Genomic DNA, 8006 nt, shown 5'->3' with positions numbered 1-8006 from the left:
TACCCGTGTATTATTATATAATGTACTTCCTGATGTGCAATGCGCATGTCCGATGGGTTTCCTTGTCTCTTCTGCCCACGCCTGCCCAAGGCCTTGTTCCAATTCTGGCAGAATTGAATTTAAAAAAAATAAATAAACACCCCATCATCGTCGCGCTGTGTTCTTCGGGCATTGTATTATCAACTGCGATTGTGTGAACAAAGCCATATGAAGGGATCCAACGCTTGCGTCAGATAGTTCGCGCACTGAATGCGAAGCACATAAATCGGGGCGCCGAAAGGTTTTCACGACTACTGTGCCAGCGCGGCGCAGCAGCGGGCCGATTCGAGACAGCTACCGTCAGGTCATCCATTTCAAGGACAAAGGGCTCTAAAGGTACGTAATTGCTGTCATTTTCCAGCTTGTCTCCGCGTGTTTTGGAGAAGTGTTTTTTTTAGAACACTTCTCCAATGGGTTAGGGCACCCCATTAACACATGCACAGCTTCATTTTTTACTTGTTGGTAATGGGTTACCTTGATGCGAAGCCCGGACAGGCACAGTAGTGAATGACAGAGCTTGCGCTACCGGTAATAGTAGCAATGAAACACACCAGGGAATAATTAATTTGTTTTGTTTTTTCGTACCAAAGCTGCACCCGAGATTTATGAACGTAATGAGGCTACGGAATAATTTAGACCACCCCAGTTAGCCGTTCCAAGCAGTTATTGCAAGATCCACTGGTGGACCTTGCAATAATCTACTTATTCCCCCTTCCTCGCGTGCGCTCGGCCCGATAGCCATGATTGCTTCGTCTTCAGAAGCCCGCAACACTGTTTTTTGTACGCCCCTCGCTGATTGATTGTAGGGTTTAAAGCGCCGACGCAACGCAGGCGGTGAGGCGGGCCGTAGTGGAGGGCTCCGGATTAATTTTGACCGCCTGTGGATCTTTAACGTGCGCTGAAATCTCGAACACACGGGCGTTTTTGCTTTTCGCCTCCATCAGAAAAGCGGCCGCCGCGTCCGGAATCGCACCCGCGACCTCGTGCTCGTACGCCCCTCGCACACCTTGCTTCGCGTTGTGATCGTATCAGTGGTCTCGTTTGCTCTATTTAGCAGCGGCACTGGTTGCCTGTCCCTCGTTTTGTTGTCCAACAATATCGGCATTTCCTCGCCATCATTCGCATTGCATCCTTTTGCCCTCTTACACTGGGGATATTTTCAGGTGGATATTTTAGAAGAGCAGCTTAAAGGTTCAGTCTTAGTAACGCGAATATTTCGCACATGCACCTGTTCTTTAACAGCGGAGCGGATGTAAACCAAGCCTTGTCGTATCTGACCGATTATACACGGAATTGTCTTTTCGCTTCTAATTCCCTTCAAGCCAATACACCAAAGTTCGCATAAGCTACCTCCCAAGTACAGCCACTAAACGTAGCAGTGCTTCCCTTCGTTTTGAAACCGACATTCTATCAACCCAAATACAGTGTTTACGAAACTGCTGGAGCAAGCGTACTGGCACCTCACCACAACATATTTGTAGGCTGTTACAGTGTGTACCATGCCCCTCTCTTTCCACTTTTCCTCGCCCTAACGCGCAATCTTATTTTATTAACAAGGGCGCAGTGCAGCGCACTTTCCGCACCTATAAAAGCATATGTCTGTCCAGAGTGCATGTGTTAAACCGATAAAGGCTGGTCCACCAGCCGAAACATTAGTAAGTACCGTTTGGTTTTTCATCGTGAGACAATTCCTTTTTGCATTATTCCCTCTGGTTCCTCCAGAAGTTTTTTTTTTTCTACTAGTTATATGAGTGTGTCGAACCGGAACCAAACCTAGCCAAAATACTAAACCGAACCGGTATTTTGACCGGAACTGAACACGAATCCGAACCGTTATGTTTTTAACACACCGAACACCATCCGGAACTGAACTGAAAAATAAATAACTGTTACCGGTTCACGCCGAATCGGTTCTACCATGAGCTGTTGATAATGCGCTGACACTGTCTATTGCGGCCTTTTTATCTTTAGCGTACCGTCAACCTCCTGCACGCTCACGCAGCTTTCATTTCCAATATATCGCAGGAAAATAAGCGCTCTGTTCTCGGACGCGAAATAGAAAAAAGGGATGAGCACCAACTTTGCAAGCATATGTTTGTTCTGGTCACGTGCGTAGTGTGCAAGGCTGAAAAAAAGAAATATCCCCTTCTCTGCGCGCTGAAGGCAGGCGATAAGAAACATTAGCTTCGCACTGCACCAAAAAAATTTGTCTCGCTTTGACTGTGCAGGAGCAAACAGGCCACAAGATTGTTCCATTGCGCATCAGCGAGGGTCTACACCTACACCGTGCCTACTTGTCGAAGGGCATAATTTGTTTTCAAACTGACGCTCACCTGGATAGTGGAAAATAAAAACGGTAGATAAATAGGTATCCATGAAAACAAGAACAGAAAGCTGTAGTAGTTCATGAGCTATTTGACGCACTTGGTGCGCGTTAGCTATCTATCTATCTATCTACCTATATATATCCGGGTGTGGGATATCGGATATATGTTTCTCTCCCTTTTCTTTCATTACTACCACTCCGAAATTCCCTTTTTTTTTAAGCAAAACAGAAATGATCTGCATATGCTCACTGCTTGACACTCCTGACAGGCTGGCTAGCTTATGTTATTTCAACGAGCCACTCCTTCCGAATTATCAGACGCTACATGCTTAGCGAGAGACTCACAATCGGGTCTGGGTGCTGCAGGTAGCACACAAGTGTTCGTTGCCCGTGGACTGTCCCTCGCATGGCGTAGACGCTCGAGCCACGGCCGTGGGGGTAAAAAGGAAGTCCCCTTCACCCCGAAGTCTTCGAACGGTGCTGGCTACCCCCCTTACCGCAGGTAACACTTGTCAATGCAACACTTGTCTGTCAATGCAATTGAATGATGGCCCACGTACGTGTCTTCATTTTTATTTCCCGGGTGCGCTGGCTCTTGTGCTTCATCACAATAACCATTTGATTGAGCTCGGGGCCGCAGCCGCACTGGTGGCAATGGAGTGAAAGGTGTGACGGCGCCCCCAGTTCGGATAGCTAGCGTCCTCTCTTTAAGCGGTAATTAGGCACCGTCCCGTCCCGTTTGGTCTAAATACGTGCCACCGCATGATAAAGCGACGGAGTATATCACGCCGCATTCGCAGTCTGTGAAAGTGTAGAGTGCTTTAAAGAGAACTTGTCACCACCAGTAGCTCCTCTTCCTTCCTGCAACCCTTCTGTCAATACTCGCGCACATGATTCTGCGCTTCCTGGCCGCGCGGAAGATAACGTTCACGTTTTAATGACCAGCGATAGTTTTCAAATGGCGCGAGGCAGAACGCGGATAGAGAATAACTGCGATTTTTCTTCGCCCATCTGATAGCATTGCCCCCGTATTCAGTTTATCATTTGTCCTCGCTTCAGCCATTTGAACAGTCGCTGCAGCACACACGAAGAGCCGTGCGCGGGAACCCAGATACTTCCAATCTACCAACTTGGCGCGAAAAACTTTCGCGCACGATATGCGAACAGGACTTCTTTAGCGCTGAGCAAAGGCACGACGTGGCCAACACGTTCTTGACAATCTCCGAGTGGGCCGAGTGGAAACTTAGAAAGGGCTGGACCCGGGGGAATACGACCAGCAAACATGATTGCTTTGGAATAGTAGCGAAAGTTCAAGGAGAATTGAAGCACATTGTCCCTCGGAACTTAGACGTAAAGGTAGAAACCTTTGCCCCTCTCCTTAAACAGCTTGAAAACCGAATAAAATGCGTTAGATCTATAAACACCAAATACTTATTCAATATCCAAATAAATATAAATACAAATCTTGTTTTACGGCTCGGTCAACTTCCCAAAATAAAATGTTGCTTAGTGCTGGTGCCACTGTTGAACCTATGCACGCCCCAGATATCTGCACAGAGACCACAACCGGCTGTGTAGATTGCGACCTGCACATAGTAGCTGGCGCCAGCAGGAGGCAGCGCGCGAAAAAATTTCAAATTTCAAATTTGAAGGCTTTACACGCCGCAGCTACACGTGAGCTATGAGGCACGATGGCTCCGGAGGCGTGCTTTAGCAAACATAGCCATGTAAGGCTTCCCCGTCAAAACAGCTCCTCATTTAAGCGCACCGTAAAGCCCACAGCAGGTTTGCTCTCCCCTCACGGTGGATCTGCACTAAGTGCAACGGACCGAGAAAAAGACGATATAACAACGGCTGCAGGCCAGGCAAGCGCGTATTATAGCTGACGAATAGAAGACTTCAAAGGACGACGAACGGTGAGGATCGAATGCAGCGCAACCCGGTTCCGGGCGCCGGAAAGGGCTAAAAAGCCAAAGAAGCAAAAAAAAAATTGTGCACGGAATCGCCGAGCATAGGCAGATAGTTGCCTACAAAGCCGGTGGTATTGACTGGTCAAACGAAACAACCGCGGGTCGTAGTAGATCTCGGAAGCTCTACAGGAATACAAAACCAGTTCTGTTCGTTGCCCGACGCCACTTAATGAGTTGCGTGAAGGACACTATCATTAAGGACACAAAGTTGGTTTAGAAACAGTGCCGGTGTACTAGGTATGTTTGTATGAAGTAGTAGAATACCTAAGCCGCGCAAGTGAAACGTTAGCAGTAAGCTGAATAGGCTCCACCCGTACCCGGGAACGTATGCATGGCTTTTTCTGCTTCTGCGGGTGGTACACAAGTGACAGGTATATGTAAAACGTTTGTACGGGCAGCTGTGACAAAGATGAAACCAAAACGCACCGAACCGATGTAGTTATTTTGCAACAAAGCGCCTCTGCAGCAATTTGCAACGTGTAGAAATGTGGCCGGTGGTGCAAAACCGGAATGTGTGTAAATGATTCTAAAACTTCTTGCATAAAAACAAATAAAATATTTATACGTGTTTATGAATTAGAATTGCGTATAATAAATAAATTATTGTTAAGGGCGAAGTTTTAAAATGAAAATCCGAGGCCAGTTTACTACTTTCGTAGTGGGCCCACTCGGATCTATTTCTTTGGGGCTGGTAAATTTCTAATTCGATGCTAACAGAAGATTATAGAGTAATACAGTAACAATTCGTTTCCGGCTTATGAAATACCCAAAAAAATTTAAATTTGGGCTTCACGCGGCGTCAATACATGATGTAAGACGCAATGCGCGAATAAATTAGCCGACGAACCTCGGTTGTGAGACGACAGAAGTGCGCATTGACGTAAACGAAACAAACCCAAATACGTGTGTGGTTCCGCAAGAGTCCTTGCAGATATCACTTTAAATAAGCTGTATAGGTAGCGCATTAACTTCCATGGGCATGTCTTCTCCAGCGCCCCCCATCAGTGCTTCGTATTCAGACCCCGTCCCTAGCGCAGCTTTTGGTCTGGCTTTTCATAACCGAACTTTCTGTAAAACATATTTTGCAAATTCCGAGATATAGAAGAGTAAGCAATCGAGATATGTTAGCCATGCATATTCTTATGAGCTCCCTCGTTATGGTATGGAAACATATGCAGCGGAATAATGTGTTTTTCATTGATTTTTCACGCTATTTGATTGCAGAGGAAGGGCTACCTCCTGGAATGGAAAGGGTGCTCCAGATGGGCCTGCACGCTCGAGCCAGAAAAAAACTTGAACAAGCAGTGTCTGCAGAGCTTCGAAGACCCAAGGATTCCTGAACGCAGGAGATTGCAGAGCGCAGCCGATGTGTTTCTATATGAAGTGCAAAAAAAACTGTGCTTCAGACGGAGATCAAACGGAATTCTTTCGATTCCGTTTGACATAGACATCTTTCGTTGGGCATTTAAAGGTGCAGGCAGACTTCTCGAACATGGTTGGCTTCTTTGCGAGAAGGAAGATTTTCTTAACCTGCCTCTCCCGAATGATTGGTTCGTTTCAAGTAACGCACTTGGCGAACAAATACACATTCTGTTCTCATTGCGTGTGAAGGCGACGGTGCGGATAAGGAAAGCCCCAGGAAAACAAACCTTGGGATTTCCTGTGGAGCGAATGCACATATTCATGGTGACTGAAGCAAGGAGCTCCCCCTGAGCTTGTTGAACAGTTGAAACGATGAACACACAGAACAGTTGAAACGGTGAACAGACAGATACGAGGCCAAACTTTTCACGTTTGAGTTACCCAAGAAAGAAAAACCAGCCTCCTCTCTCTGAAAGCGTACGAATACACGCTTGCTGTAGGCTACGCCCGTGTATTTATATAATTACGATCGCCGTATGAAGCTGCTGTGTTCTCTTCTCCAAGCTTTGCTGTAGGCGCCTTGAAAATGTCATATGATCAACATAAAGGTGAGCGCTTCCTTTTATGCCAGAAAATAAAAGTAAAAATGGCCTAATAGCTTAGTGTTTCTCTTGCGTAGTTAAAATGGAGTGGGCATCTTACGGCCAATTTATTGGTACTGACTGCCGTTAGGCTCCTGACATTCGGGTTTGGTAATTTACTACACAAAACTATACTGCCGAGAACAACGCCGATCTGATTTTTGTGCTTATGTTTTGGTGCTAGCTCCTGGCCGCGCCCAGCTATCTGTTTTGTGTTAAGTGAAGCGCGGGTGTCGTCCTCCTCCTTTTGTACGCCACACCCGCAATCTTATTTTGATAGGAAACATGTGTTGCTTGTGGTCGCTATACTTGAAGCTTCTCGTTTAATCTATAGTGTTCTCGGTCTTAACCGACATTTGCGGAAAGGAGCACCTATCGATAAAATCGGGCTGAACATACGCCTTGACATTCACTTCGCCGACGCTCGACTGTGCATGCCACTTTGTTCACTGTCGACATTTGTGTTTCTTTTTTTGATTTATTAGGGAGCAAACGTTCGCTCCAAATAAACGTTACTTCTTCAAAAACCTTGCGTCGTTCCTGGCTGCGTCACAGTATAAGGGGGAACAATACAAGTCCCTACAGAAAATAGTGCAAATATGTAAAGTCCAGCCTCGTTTTACTAATAAATGCGCCTCCATCCACCAAAATGCCCCACGTAAGATGGTTTTTAAGCCCCCACATAAAGTAAAACAAACGTGGGATACAAAACTTTTAAATTTTTCACATGCACAGAAGGATGGACTTCGCAGAGAGCATTGGGTTTGTTTTACGTACATTGAGTGTAGGCTACGCAGAGGGGAATACGACCTCGCCAGCTCCTACGTCACCCAAAATGAAATGAATTTTCTCGATAGCACCTCAACTTCACCGTTTACGTTTAGGTCTAGACAGGCGAGTTCAGCATAGCATGGGATAAACCCATGCATTTTAGTTAACGGAAGGTGACGGACGAGAAACAGGATCCTACCAGATGTATGCCACGCCCCCTTCCCTGGCACCCCCTTTACTTCACATTTACCGCAAATGTATACAAAGTACTTAACACGCCAAATGTCTTTTTACGACGCCACACGACGCCAAAATGTGCGTCGTAATGCACGCGCCATCGGAAAATGATTATCGCGGTGTGTCGCCTTCTGCACGCACGAGCCAGCGGGTTCGCCTTGCGTGTGCGCCGTGACGCTGGGCGCCGTAAAACTTCAACGAAAACGATAGCGAGCGGGCGCGCATAAGAAATGAAATACAAAGAAATGTAGCGCGCCCATTGACTGCGACGCGTACTTAGCAAAAAATGTACAAAGGGAGAGCGCTTACGCTTTCTCGTTCCACCCTTAAAGGCGAAGCTTAAATATTAAAAACAAATCAATGAACAAAATTAAATTATAGGTAATAAATATTAAAGATTAAAAAACAAATAAAATAAAATAAAATAAAATAAAATAAAATAAAATAAGACATTCAATAAAGAAATAAATAAAAATATATCAAAACAAATGAAAATACGTGCATAAAACAATGAAAAGATATAAAAGAAAAATACATCCATAAATAATGTGAACACAAATGAAAATGAGGAAAAAGACAAGTAAAAGATTAGTGTAAATAAATAAAGCATAGTATAAAATAAATGAAAATAAAAACAAATTGGAAATGAGTACAAATGAA

General features: G+C 45.3%; 1 long non-coding RNA gene across 1 annotated transcript; it reads left to right on the top strand.

Moving 5' to 3' along the window:
• Positions 1 to 212: 212 nt before the first annotated feature.
• Positions 213 to 6836, top strand: LOC144139532 (uncharacterized). The gene is made up of 3 exons (XR_013316250.1): positions 213 to 375; positions 2732 to 2867; positions 5560 to 6836. It is a non-coding gene; the product is annotated as an uncharacterized LOC144139532 (long non-coding RNA).
• Positions 6837 to 8006: the final 1170 nt, after the last annotated feature.

This window comes from Haemaphysalis longicornis, unplaced genomic scaffold, assembly GCF_048455015.1.
Source record: "Haemaphysalis longicornis isolate Haplotype H1 unplaced genomic scaffold, Haemaphysalis longicornis Haplotype H1 scaffold_5, whole genome shotgun sequence".
Lineage (NCBI taxonomy): Eukaryota > Metazoa > Arthropoda > Arachnida > Ixodida > Ixodidae > Haemaphysalis > Haemaphysalis longicornis.
Note: the sequence above shows the minus strand (reverse complement) of the source record. Positions and strands in the feature narration are given on the sequence as shown.